A 12,712-nucleotide genomic window follows, 5' to 3' on the forward strand; every position below is an offset into this window, starting at 1 on the left:
TTGTCAGATTGATTTTGTCTGTGGCTTCATGCTCAAGGTTGGTCAGGATCTTGGCAGACACAGTTAGTGGCTTTTTCCCCATTGTTGTTGGGTTTTTTTTTAGGTGCTAAAGCTTCTCTCTCTTTACTCCTCATTGTTTGTCCAGTTTTGTGTTTCCTGGCCCTTCAAAGGCCAGTTTTCTTCATCATTTTGAAGGTTTTATCTACACACACACACACACACACACACACACACACACACACACACACACACAAAATTGTTAACAATACGATTGCATGTAAGACGTAATTTGAGATTTGTACGACAAAAGTGCAGTATGCATGTGAGCTCAGCAGTGTGGCCAATGAAGCACAAGCACCAACATTTTTGTGTTATAGCTGACAATTGCGGCGAGTCTGCCATAAATCCTGTCTGTAAAAGATGTATTCAACCTGCAAAGGCCTAGAGATTAACATCCACATTTGCATCTTGATGGCATGTTCAAACACCGCAAGGAGCGCCAAGTTTGCAAATGTGACACACAATGACATCATGTCTCCAAATACAAGTGAAATGAATAATTTATTTAGTGGAGTAGGAAAGATTTGACGGGGCGGTTAACATGCGCTTAAGGTACCTCGACGAAAACGAACCTCCTCTGAAGAGTGCAGACCCGCACCAAAGGGTAAGTCATTAAACATGAACAATTAATATCTCATATTACAGCTTTTGAAATATGTTTTAGCTTGAAAATTAAAAAAACAAAACTTTTTCAGTGTTTTTGTGTCATTTCTATTTCAATTGCCAATCACGAACAGGAGAAGGTGAGGGATTTATGTCTGATATTTATTATGACACAATATAAATACTGAATATTTGTTGGTGCTGTTTTATTTTTTTATTTATTGTTTTTTTTTTTTTTTTTTGTTCAGCACATCTTTAGCTGGAAGGTCTTGACACGCGTCCCTGGCTGCCAAACATGTAAACTGATTGTTTTGGTGAACAGCTGAGTTGGGGCATTACTTTCAACATAGCCGCTGCAAAGAATTATGGGATGACGTTGTGCCTTATCCTTTCAGGAAGAATGCTATGCAAAAGGAACTAACATAAGAAGTGTTTTAGCATCTGTCTTAAGTGTGGCTGAAAATTTGATCAGCTCTTATCACGATAGCCACGGGGATATTTTACACATCTGAGCATCCTTCTGCAGCAAAATGGAGAATTTTGAGCACGCTTTAAAATACAAACATCTATTAACACGGTAACAGACAGGCAGGGGAACAGGACGACAGGGTAGGAGCTGAGTAACAAATGAGATAGAATTTTTCACAGAAAAAGGTGGAAAAGCAGATAAAGACAGGAAGTGAGGGCGGACAAGACACGACACGGAAATAAATGTCAAAATAAAAGAGGAGCGAACCAATTTGACCAACGTTAGTCATTGTAACAAATACAGACTCACTTCAGGGACGTTAAGACACGATCAAAACACCAAACTGAAAAATTCATGATCAAAAGAAGTCCAAAACTTAAATCAACAATTCAGGCGGGACTATGACAATAAAAAAGATGTAACAGACGGAATAAAGTACACTTGTTTTATTACACTGTGGACCTCTGAATCAGAGTCAGAACAATTGTGTGCTGTCTCAGTGCTCCCACACTGCTTTCTCGCAGTCAGGATGTGATTGTCAGGATATGGTTGCAATTAGCTGCATGTACAGTAGCTTACCGTCATTTCATAAACTGTAGCAAAATTAATCCCTTTAGAGAGAGACGCTTAAAAAGTGGCAGCGCCGCAGGTCCTCAGTCACCGTATAAACTGCTTAACGCTGACTTTCAATCGAGTCTCTTTACTGTTTACCCACCAAGTCCCATCTTGTACTCCCAGCACCATTTTTAATGCACTTTGTGGAATGTCAGTTTCACGTCCCCAGCTCATCGTTTATTATCTCCGTTAACTGTATTGCCAGAATTAATTCTCTTTAATGGACACACAAAATCCCTGTAACATAATCACAGAGAGTAAAAGCTGCAGCAAATATCCACATTTCATTTTCCCTTTTTTACATAATCTTGTCAATTTAGTGGAAGGCCATAGAAGCAACAGCCTCGACACTTAAGGTTGACTTGTTAAAATACAGCATGATGTGGAGCCTTTAATGATGAAACTAAGAACAGACCTTACAGAAAATATCAAAACTTTTTTGTGCCCATTTAGTAAATGTTACCAAATTTAAATGTATTATATAGCACACAAGGCTGCACGGTGGTGCAGTGGTCAGCACTGTCACCTCACAGCAAGAAGGTTCCGGGTTTGAGTCCCGGCTGGGGCGTGGGATCTTTCTGTGTGGAGTCTGCATGTTCTCCCTGTTCCTGTGTGGGTTCTCTCTGGTACTCCAGCTTCCTCCCACAGTCCAAAGACATCAAGAGGGGACGAGGCTGATTGATACTCTAAATTGACTGTAGGTGTGACTGTGAGTGTGAATGGTTGTCTGTCTCTATGTGTTGGTCCTGTGATGGACTGGCGACCTGTCCAGGGTGAACCCTGCCTCTCGCCCGTTGATGCTGTGATAGGCTCCAGCCCCCCCGCAACCCTTACTAGTAAGGAATAAGCAGAAGACGACGATGGATGGATATAGCACACAATAGCCATCCATCCATCCATTTTCTTCCGCTTATTCCAGTTAAGGGTTGGGGGGGGGGGGGTTCGGGGCTACGGGCGGCTACGGGCGAGAGGCGTGGTTCACACACCCTGGACAGGTCTCGCACACAATATAGTACGTAAAAAGAAAATGCGTCTGTATTTGTGTATCAACCATGAAACCATCTGTGTATTACATTTTTTGTTTGCCTGTGCTGTTTGTGTGAAGCCTTCCCAAAGCTTTAAAGACACCCGTGGGATACAACAATAAACACAAGACAGATGAGATGAGCGCAGATGAATTACATGTTTGCATTGAGATCTTTGTTTTAGCAGAGGAAGTAAATCTTCTAAATGAATTTGAGCCTGTAATGTGACATTGGAAGATTGTACATTTAACACACAAGCCGCAAAGACCAAAACCTAGGATGTCTCAGTTATAGTACATTGCAAACATGGCTCCATTCCAGAAATAGACCAGAAACATGTCAGACCTTGGTTACTTTTTATTGAAGCGGTTCTAGTATGTGTGTTTTGGTGCATTGGGTGCGTACTGTAGATTACAAAAGTTGTGTTTATGTTTCATGTAGCTATCCATTTTCTATATCCGCTTATCCTTCTATCCTCAGGGTCACGGGAAGCTGGAGCCTATCCCAGCATGCAACGGGCAAGAGGGATTTAGAGCCTGGACAGGTCACCAATCTTTTACCTCTGACTGTGTGTGTGTGTGTGTGTGTGTGTGTGTGTGTGTGTGTGTGTGTATGTATGCACGCGCATGTGTGTGTGTGTGTGTGTGTTTGCGTGTGCTTGGCATGATGTCAGTGGTCACAGTGTTGGGCAGCGCTTCATGACCCAGAAACATGACGCGATAACAGATTCGAGGTTTAAAGGATATTAAAGTGTCCTTAACTACAAAAGCACTATGTTTGTAAGGCTCTGGCATAGTTTCTACTGGAAAATCCCAGACTTTATTATGAGCTAAATAAACTGTCATTTAAGTATGTGAGTTTTCCTCATTAATCAAACTGTTGATGTTATTTCAAATGTGATCCGTGCTCCTGCAGTTGTTGTGAAAGTCAACACGAGTGTTTGATAAACTAGGGGAAAGGTTTAAATTCAGATTACTGGAAGTGTTTCCTGCCAGATTAGGCTTGGGGAACAGTTGGTCTCTGGTTCTATGGGGGTTCCTGACATGTCAAATGAGCTTTGGTCATGAGACCAGACGACTTGGTAACCCAAGAACACGCTCACTGAGTCTGGTGTTTAGATGAAGAAGACTGATTTCCCCAGTCTGCTGTGCCTTTAGGACATGTTCATCATCCCCCTAACATGGCTAATGGAACGCTGTGACAATCTTGGACCACAGAAACTACTTTTTGTTCATTTTTCTTGGCAAAGTCTGGTTGGGTGGTGCAGCACACTTTGTTGTTTTATAGAAGGGGTCCTGCACACCGTTAAGAGCTTCTTTAAAAAGGCTGTTTAGTCCAGTAAATTATAGTTCTGTATTGGAAGCTCATAACAGTATGGACCTCTTAATTTTGTGCCAAGTGACTTTTTGGCTAATGTGCCAGTTGGCCCCTTTTGTCTAAGTATGCAGAATATTTTTTTAAATAACTTTTTTTATTTTATTTTCCCGTATGCTTCATCCAGAACCAGACAAAAAGATCGATATCCTTCTTTCCTCTGTGTTGGCAGACAAAACTTAAAAGGATCAGCTGATTAGCTAGTGTAGATAAATTTATACATATATTTGCTTTAACTGTAGATGAATCCATACATATATATTTGCTTAAACTGTAGTTAAATTTATCCATATATTTACTTAAAATAGAGAGCAGGAAACACAAGGCAGTGAAGCACAGACCAGACTGTATACGAGTGGACAGGTGAAAAGGTCACAACAGGGAATAGCAGGAGTGTAGCTCATGGCTAGCATCACTTCCTCAAGCTAATCAGGTCAGAACAGAGTCCACAGAATTTCTACGGTAGGATGAAGTAGTGGGAGTCAGAAGTAGACAAGAGCAAGGTCGTGAATCAGGGAAAAGAGAGGTTTTTGTCTTCACAGATGCAACAAGAAGGCCACGATGGAACAGAAGGTACTGGCACGCGGTCAGACAGAAGATTCTGCAAAATAACACGAAGATCAAAAATACACACTTGCACGCAGAAGCGATCACATAAGCACCTCCTTGTAACACATAAACCTGGAGAGAGAGTGAGATCGTTGGACTTCTTGCCCCAACGCCAGGGACGACGTGTCCGTGTATGCTGACTCCAGGATAGGGGAAGACCATCTCCAGAGCTCCGTATTCTTTCCTGTTAATCTGAATAAATTCTTTTGAACCAACTAGAAGGTGTCCTCTCAAGATTTTGAACAGCGCAATATAGACTCTGTGGGTCCTTCTGATTGATTAATGATGACTTGTTGAAATATTCCTACACTGGCCCGCTAGTTAGCTTAGCACAGTAGTGGGTGAGAAGCGTATGCCTATACAGCAAAACTAATCAAATGCACTTTTCGTCACACATTTCGTGTGAAATCTGTCAAACATATGACATATAGCACCTCATACACGCCATTGAAACTTCAGCTGAATAAACATTTGCTGTTTACTAGAAGAGCAGCTTCTACTAATCATGGCCAGCGTTGTAAGAGAGGATGAGGATGATCCACCCTAGACAAAACAAGATCCTGAAACTATTTTATCCTGAATATATAGAGGTCATATTATTGGAGGAAATATATGTAAATAAAATGAAAAATGTAAATAATGTAAAATGTGTTCCATAACTCTTCCGATTGCAGCACTTCCACTTCCTCACAAGACGTGCAGGCTATCTTAAAACATGAATGAAGGATTTCCGGTTAATTTAATGGAATCCTTTGTAGATTAAACTACCCCTACCCATAAACACTGACCCCAAAATCTGTGTTTTACCAGAGGGGAACAGGGTTTTTGTCCCCAAGTTCACATTCTGTCCCCAATTAACTGCCACTTCCTAACCCAACCATAGACACACTCTCAATATTTGGCACTCATCTCACAGGTTGTTGACTCAGCTTAACTTAAAACCTGAAGCCAATTTCAGCTCCAAACCAGCAGATGTGTTTCAGCTGCAAACAACACAGCAGGCGGCCCAGATGGAAAGATGAACAACAAAATACATGTGTACACAGCTGTATGAAGATGTGCTCTCCTCCGACCTATCCTGCTTTCAGAAAGTTCCAGGGCTGTTTATTGACCATCAGATATTTCTGTTTGTTCCCTGAAATAGATTAAGAGGGGGTCTTTATTTGTTGATGAATGAAACGTCAAACGTCTGATGTCGATTCATCCTTTCATGTGAATGCACTGTGGGTAAGGAAGGTCAGAGGTGTAACCTTCTTTGAGCAAACATGGAGGTGCTGGAGCCAATAAATGTATTTTTTTACATATGTGCCACCATCTTCATCAAAAATGTTTGAAAAAGTAAGTAAAGGGAGATAAGGTGAAACCTAGTGTAAGGCTTGACGCATGGTCAGAGAGCCAAAATGTGGGTACTGTAGGAGACTGACAGACCAAGCACACCACTGGGTGCCAGTATATCAGTTCATTTTTAATTGAATAAATTACAACACTTATGTTTAGCTACGTTTGGACGAGATGAGCGTGAGTGGAGCAGTGTGGGAGTCAAAACAGCTCCCTGTACATTTCTGTCTTTCCAGGCCAGCAACAGTAAAAGTCTCCAACAGCATCTACGCTCCAGGAAGATGAGTGATCCTAGTCTGGAGTGGGACTCTTTAAATCAATGTGAAAACGTTGTTATTTGTAGAGTAAACTAATTTGATCAAATCATCAGGGAATATTGATACGGTGATGATGTCCAGCACCAGTGCCGTAAAATGTACGTTCGAAACAATATGCCGGGACGCAAATTTGCAAAGACAATACAGATGATGTTAAAACCGCGCTGTTTAATGCATATTGCTCCTCGTCTCCTTTAGACGCTGTGCTTGTGGCGTAGATGAAGTAGCTGCTCCTACCAGTGGCTGGAGAAAGCTTGACTTGAAGACAGCACAGAGGTACTGCTCATGCCAGCAGTAGAGCAGGCACTTAGTAGAGTACTGATATACTGATACTGATACCTTATCAGACCGCAAGATGCCCCTGAGACCATTCAGTATAGCAGGGTGTAAGATGCAGGCACAAGCAGGAAGAGCGTACATGGAACGCCATTACCAAGCAGCTGGCACATTTTCAAGGAATACCTGCAGTGAGTATGGGCAGGAAATCCCAAGGTCAGAATGGAAGACCGAGCTAGGATCCTGGGATTTCCATATCCAGAATGTACACTTGGTAAAGGCGAACCAACTGGCCATCATGATGGACATCCAACACTTCTGCTGCCCAAACACTTCTGCTGCTAATATTTATTGTTGATGTTTGTAGTTATGATAGTGTATTATAGTGTATGATAGTTTTTTGCTGTAGTTTATTGTAGTTTCTGCTATTTACTGCTCTGTACTTTTTCTGCTGCTACCTCTCTGTTTCTGCTGCTCTTATGTTATCTTACATCATGTTGATGGACAAAAAAACAGGAGAAAGTGGCGTGACAACAACATCAAGATGAAGGACTGTAAGAAGGCCAATAAATAACAAGGCTTGAACAAGGAGCGAGAGAAGACGTGGGGAGTAGAGGAAAGAGTGGAGCCAGTAGTCATCAGAGCACCTGCGGTTGTGACCCCCCCAGGGAGTGGGACAGTGTTATAGTATATATATATATTTCTGTCAGGTCCATTCACGTCAAGAAACACAAGAGATGATAATGAGCTTGATTTGTTTATTATAGTACAATTTGGCGGTATGGCTCTGTTCAGAGGAGTCCCCTGATAATTTTTCATGAGCACCATGAAACAGGGGACCAGCAGCGTGAGGGAAGGTTCTCCCAGTTTAAGACTGGAAGAGCAAACATACCCCCGTGAACAGAGCAGCAACATGACATGGAACGAACTATGCCTTGTATACACGACAAGGTGGAGCTGGGGAGGTGGAGGGTAGCAAGTTGCGAGCAGGAGCAACTGTACAGCAAATAGCAGTGGCAGCAGATAGCAGCAGCAGCAGATAGCAGATAGCAGCAGATAGCAGATAGCCGCAGATAGCAGATAGCAGCAGCAGATAGCAGCAGCAGGCAGCAGCAGATAGCAGCAGATAGCAGCAGATAGCAGCAGCAGGCAGCAGATAGCAGCAGCAGATAGCAGCAGCAGGCAGCAGCAGATAGCAGCAGCAGATAGCAGATAGCAGCAGATAGCAGCAGATAGCAGATAGCAGCAGATAGCAGCAGCAGGCAGCAGATAGCAGCAGCAGATAGCAGATAGCAGCAGATAGCAGCAGCAGATAGCAGCAGATAGCAGCAGCAGCAGATAGCAGCAGATAGCAGCAGCAGATAGCAGCAGCAGATAGCAGCAGCAGGCAGCAGCAGGCAGCAGCCAGAAGCTAGCAGAGCGGGAGTTGAGGCCGGGTGACATTTAAGTTGAGAGGGGCCAATCAGAAGCAAGGGATTTGATCAGCTGATGCTGAGCAGCTGTGATCAGCTGATTGATCAGTTTGATTGATGGACGGGAAGCCAATAGCGCTTGACTACCATGGCCTGACAGAACTAACGCTAACGCTCTATATATATATATATATATATATATATATATATATATATATATATATATATATATATATATACACAAATATTCACTGGGGACCTCCTGTACCCAGGAATGAATGGGTATGATGTGGTTAATTCCACCTAAAATCTACCAGTGTGTATATAATGTTGTTCAGGTGTTGATGGAAACAAATGTACAAACAACTGGTTAAAGGTCCTCCATGTGAACTGTCCTTGTGAGTTAACTTTGTGTTGGATTTTCAGATCAGGTGCATCATGGACATGCAAGGTCCTGTCCCCCAGAATATGCTGGAGGCTGGCTTATTTCCTGAGTCTTTCTCATGAAAGACTGACATTCTCTGGAAATCAAAGGCACAGAACTTTACTGCTCACATCCAACTGAGCTACCCAACACTGTGCGCTATGTTATAAAGCAGAAATTGAACCAATAAGAGTACAGATATGTATCACATATACACAGAGATTCAGCTGTTGGAGACAAAGATGTATCAGCTCAGATCCCTTGATCAAGTATCAAGTGCAGTTCTGATGTGCAGCTAAAATACTCTGCAGGTTATTGAAGATGCACCCGGCCTCAGTTGTTGTTTGTCCCGGCTCAACATGATCAAGTTCATCCATCCTGGTGATCAGACTGCTAAATGGCTGATCGATACATGTTTCTAGATCTGCTGAGGAGGTTTATTTAATTTATTTACGCCCCTCTTCTTTATTACTGTGGCCCACTTGGTCACCCTCCCTCCCTCCCACCAGTCAACATGTAGCTAACCCTGGCTGCATCAATCCTGCCTACCAGCCTCCCTTTAATAATCTCTTGGTGCTTCTGATCAATCTCCACTCAATGTATCCACTCTACCAACCCCCCAACATCTTATTCCCCCTCCATTCAACCACAAATTTATGTAGCCTCCCTACCAATGCCCCCCTCAAAATTTTATGCCCCCTGCAGTTAACCCACAATTCATTAATTCCTGCTGCCAAATTAATCCCCCCTACCATCCCCCACTTCACCATCTCATGCCCCCTGCAGTCAATGTTGCCCTGCCTCTCTCACCCTCCAACACTCTGCCAGACGCCTCTCGCATATAGAGCTAATCTGGAAGTGATCGCCACCTCCCATTCCCACTGTGGATTTGATTCCTCTATGTTGGCACTTTGAGGGGGGACATTTTCTTCACCTTCATGGATATATGACAAATACAGTGGATGTAACCTTGAAATCTGTCTGTACCGTGTTGGTCGGTGTTTGGAGATGTGTAAGTATGTCTAGAATATGAATTCTTGAATATTAAATGTTCATCTGCAATTTTGACATCGGTCCAATATAACTGTCCCATATAAGTGATATGCCGACTTCAATATTATCACTGGCCTGAATCCCAGAGACCTACATCCCAACCAGGGCTACAGTGGTAATAAAACAAACAAATCCAGTTCCCTATACATAAACTCGAAATATGAGATAGGAAGAACTGAATCCAAATTAAAAAATCACAGCAAGAAGGTTCCAGGTTTGAGTCCCGACTCCAGCACAGGATCTTTCTGTGTGAGTCTCCATGTTCTCCCTGTTCCTGTGTGGGTTCTCTCTGGTACTCCAGCTTCCTCCCACAGTCCAAAGACATCAAGAGGGGACGAGGCTGATTGATACTCTAAATTGACTGTAGGTGTGACTGTGAGTGTGAATGGTTGTCTGTCTCTATGTGTTGGCCCTGTGATGGACTGGTGACCTGTCCAGGGTGAACCCCGCCTCTCGCTGCTGCTGTGATAGGCTCCAGCCCCCCCCCCCCCCCCGCGACCCTTAACAGGATAAGTGGTAGAAAATGGATGGATGGATGGATTTTATTATGTACCACTGTACATACCAGCACTCACAAGTTTTGGTATTTTGAAAGCAATGGTTTATTTTGCAGGACACATGTTTGTTTGACAGGGTGGTGAAGTGGAGATAGACTTCCTCCTGAAGAGCTGTGAGTGCTACCTGTGTACTCAATGCTTGGACACTAATCATTTACAGCCCAACAACAATAGTGGCTAGAAACATCCCGTGCTCTGATGTATTTGCTCGTGACCATTTTGCTCCATCACAAAGACTCAAGAAGGATAATCAGCCTCCTCATTGCTCTGTCATGAGGGAACCAGACTTTTATGTGCAACAATTTTGTCATCAATGCCTTTTTTATCCTCTGACTTCTCAGACTGTGACCTCATATTGTACAATTTTGAAATTATTTTATCAGCCCAGATACAAAACAGAATCTATCTAGATCTAAGTGCTGTGAAAAATACTTCAGCATCTTGGTCACTCAGGAAGTCAGTGACCACAGCAGTGATAGAGCTTGATGCCTCAAGTCAAAAATGCATTTAGGTGAAGTGGTGGAGGGGATACAAGCTGAGCTGCCTTGACCAGCTGGGCTGAAAGAGAGCAAGAGAAGTAGACAGACAGTGTCCATTTTCTGCTTGCTCGATGTGCACTGACTCACAGCTTTTCTGTTCTCCTCATTCACTTGCCATTTTGAGTTTTTAATCCTCATACACTTAATGAGTTATGTGCCACCTTGCACCACTGACTGGCCCGAGCTCGTGCAGACTGGTGAGGACTGGGGCAGATGGTACGATCGTGAATTCTGTATAAAACTTGTAAAAGCTGTGTTGGGGTTTTTTCCAGCTATGGATCATTAGTAATGCTGTAGGTCAGCCAGTTTAAATGATTAACACACCCAGCAGACTTTGTTTATCTACGCACTAGTAATTAACTAACTGCGTTGAACTGCTGGTGTATGGCAGTCTGATAGATTAGACCATTTCATTTGACTGGCTAAAGTATGTCCAGCAGCATGCTGAGGCTGTACTTTAAGTCACAGCCTTTAGGTAAATGCTAACACCAACAAAATTTAACTGTACATCAGACTATTTGTATGTAGTTCTGAGTAACTAGAACATGCCCTGACCCGTGGTCTGACTGTGCCAGGAAGCATGTGTTTGGGGAACTATTGACTGAACCTCATGCTTGAATGGTGCTACTGCATTAAAGCTATCAGCGGCGCTGGCCGCAGTCTCACCCCAAAGAAACAAAGAGACCCAGTATAAGTGCTCATGAACCTCCAATCAACATGCACGATTACAGCCACGCAGACAAACACACCCCCCCCCCCTCAAAAAAACCCCACCTTTGTTCATGCAAATGAGAGAACACACTCAATGATTTGGGGATGTGAAAGGGACAGATAGACACTTTCAAATGGCTGATTTTTTGTTGTGCATTTTCTCCTGTGATGACAATCTTGTTGACCCTCAGTCGTGTGGCTTCAATGAACAACTAAACATTTGTAATGAAATTAACCAAAGGTTCAAGTACAGGCCATGCGAACCCTCCAAAGAGCATTTCACGACGGTGTCACACTCCAGAAATGTAGAATCCTCCTCAATGGGTCATTTAAAATAAAATAAAGAATTTGTCATAATATTTCAGTTCAGCTCTTCATTAAAATTCACTGAAAATGTAGGTCAATGCTTTTAATCGCAGTTGGCCTGTGGGAAACAACTTAAATTACACAATGTTTCGCAGAAGAGAAACACAGATTCGCCCCGTTAACAAATTCACTGTTGATTATGTGAAGAGCGATTCAGACCAAATCAAAGGCAACACCTCAGCACAGAGGACCGCTAAGCGCGATGTCAGTCGAGCTCACTCATGAGCTCTTTATCAGCATTCAACCTTATCAAGTCATAAATGTGCAAAATCATCCAAAAGGCATGTTCCCAGAAATATAGTTCAATTATTAATGTACTAAATGAATTAATTTGTTGGTTGACGCAATTGGTTGGTTCACAGCAAAAACTAAACATGATACAGTTTAAGTTCTGCATCATTTGAGTAAATATACACAATATACACATGCCGCTGAACTCTGTGGTCAGAACTGGGGTTTATGACATAGAAGAGGTGTTCCAGGTAAATGTAGGAATTTTTTCAACAAGTCATCATTAATCAATCAGAAGGACCCACAGATTCTATATTGGGCTGATCCAAATTCGGAGAGGACACCTTCCAGTTGGTTCAGAAGAATTTATTCAGATTAACAGCAAAGAAGACAGAGCTCTGGAGATGGTCTTCCCCTATCCTGGAGTCAGCATACGCAGATGCGTCGTCCCTGGCGTTGGGGCAAGAAGTCCAACGATCTAACTATCTTCTCCAGTTTTATGTGTTACAGGGGAGGAGCCTACGTGATCGCTTCTGCGTGCAAGTGTGTATTTTTGATCTTCGTGTTTTTTGCAGAATCTTCTGTCTGACCGCGTGCCAGTACCTTCTGTTCCATCGTGGCCTTCTTGTTGCAGCTGTGAAGATTAAACCTCTTTCTCCTTGATTCACGGCCTTGCTCTTATCTTTCACGCCCTCATCCCACCGTAGAAATTCTGTGGACTCTGTTCTGACTT

The sequence above is a fragment of the Aulostomus chinensis genome, chromosome 21 (assembly GCF_037954235.1).
Source record: "Aulostomus chinensis isolate RoL2024-O1b breed Wild chromosome 21, RoL_Achi_v1.0, whole genome shotgun sequence".
NCBI lineage: Eukaryota > Metazoa > Chordata > Actinopteri > Syngnathiformes > Aulostomidae > Aulostomus > Aulostomus chinensis.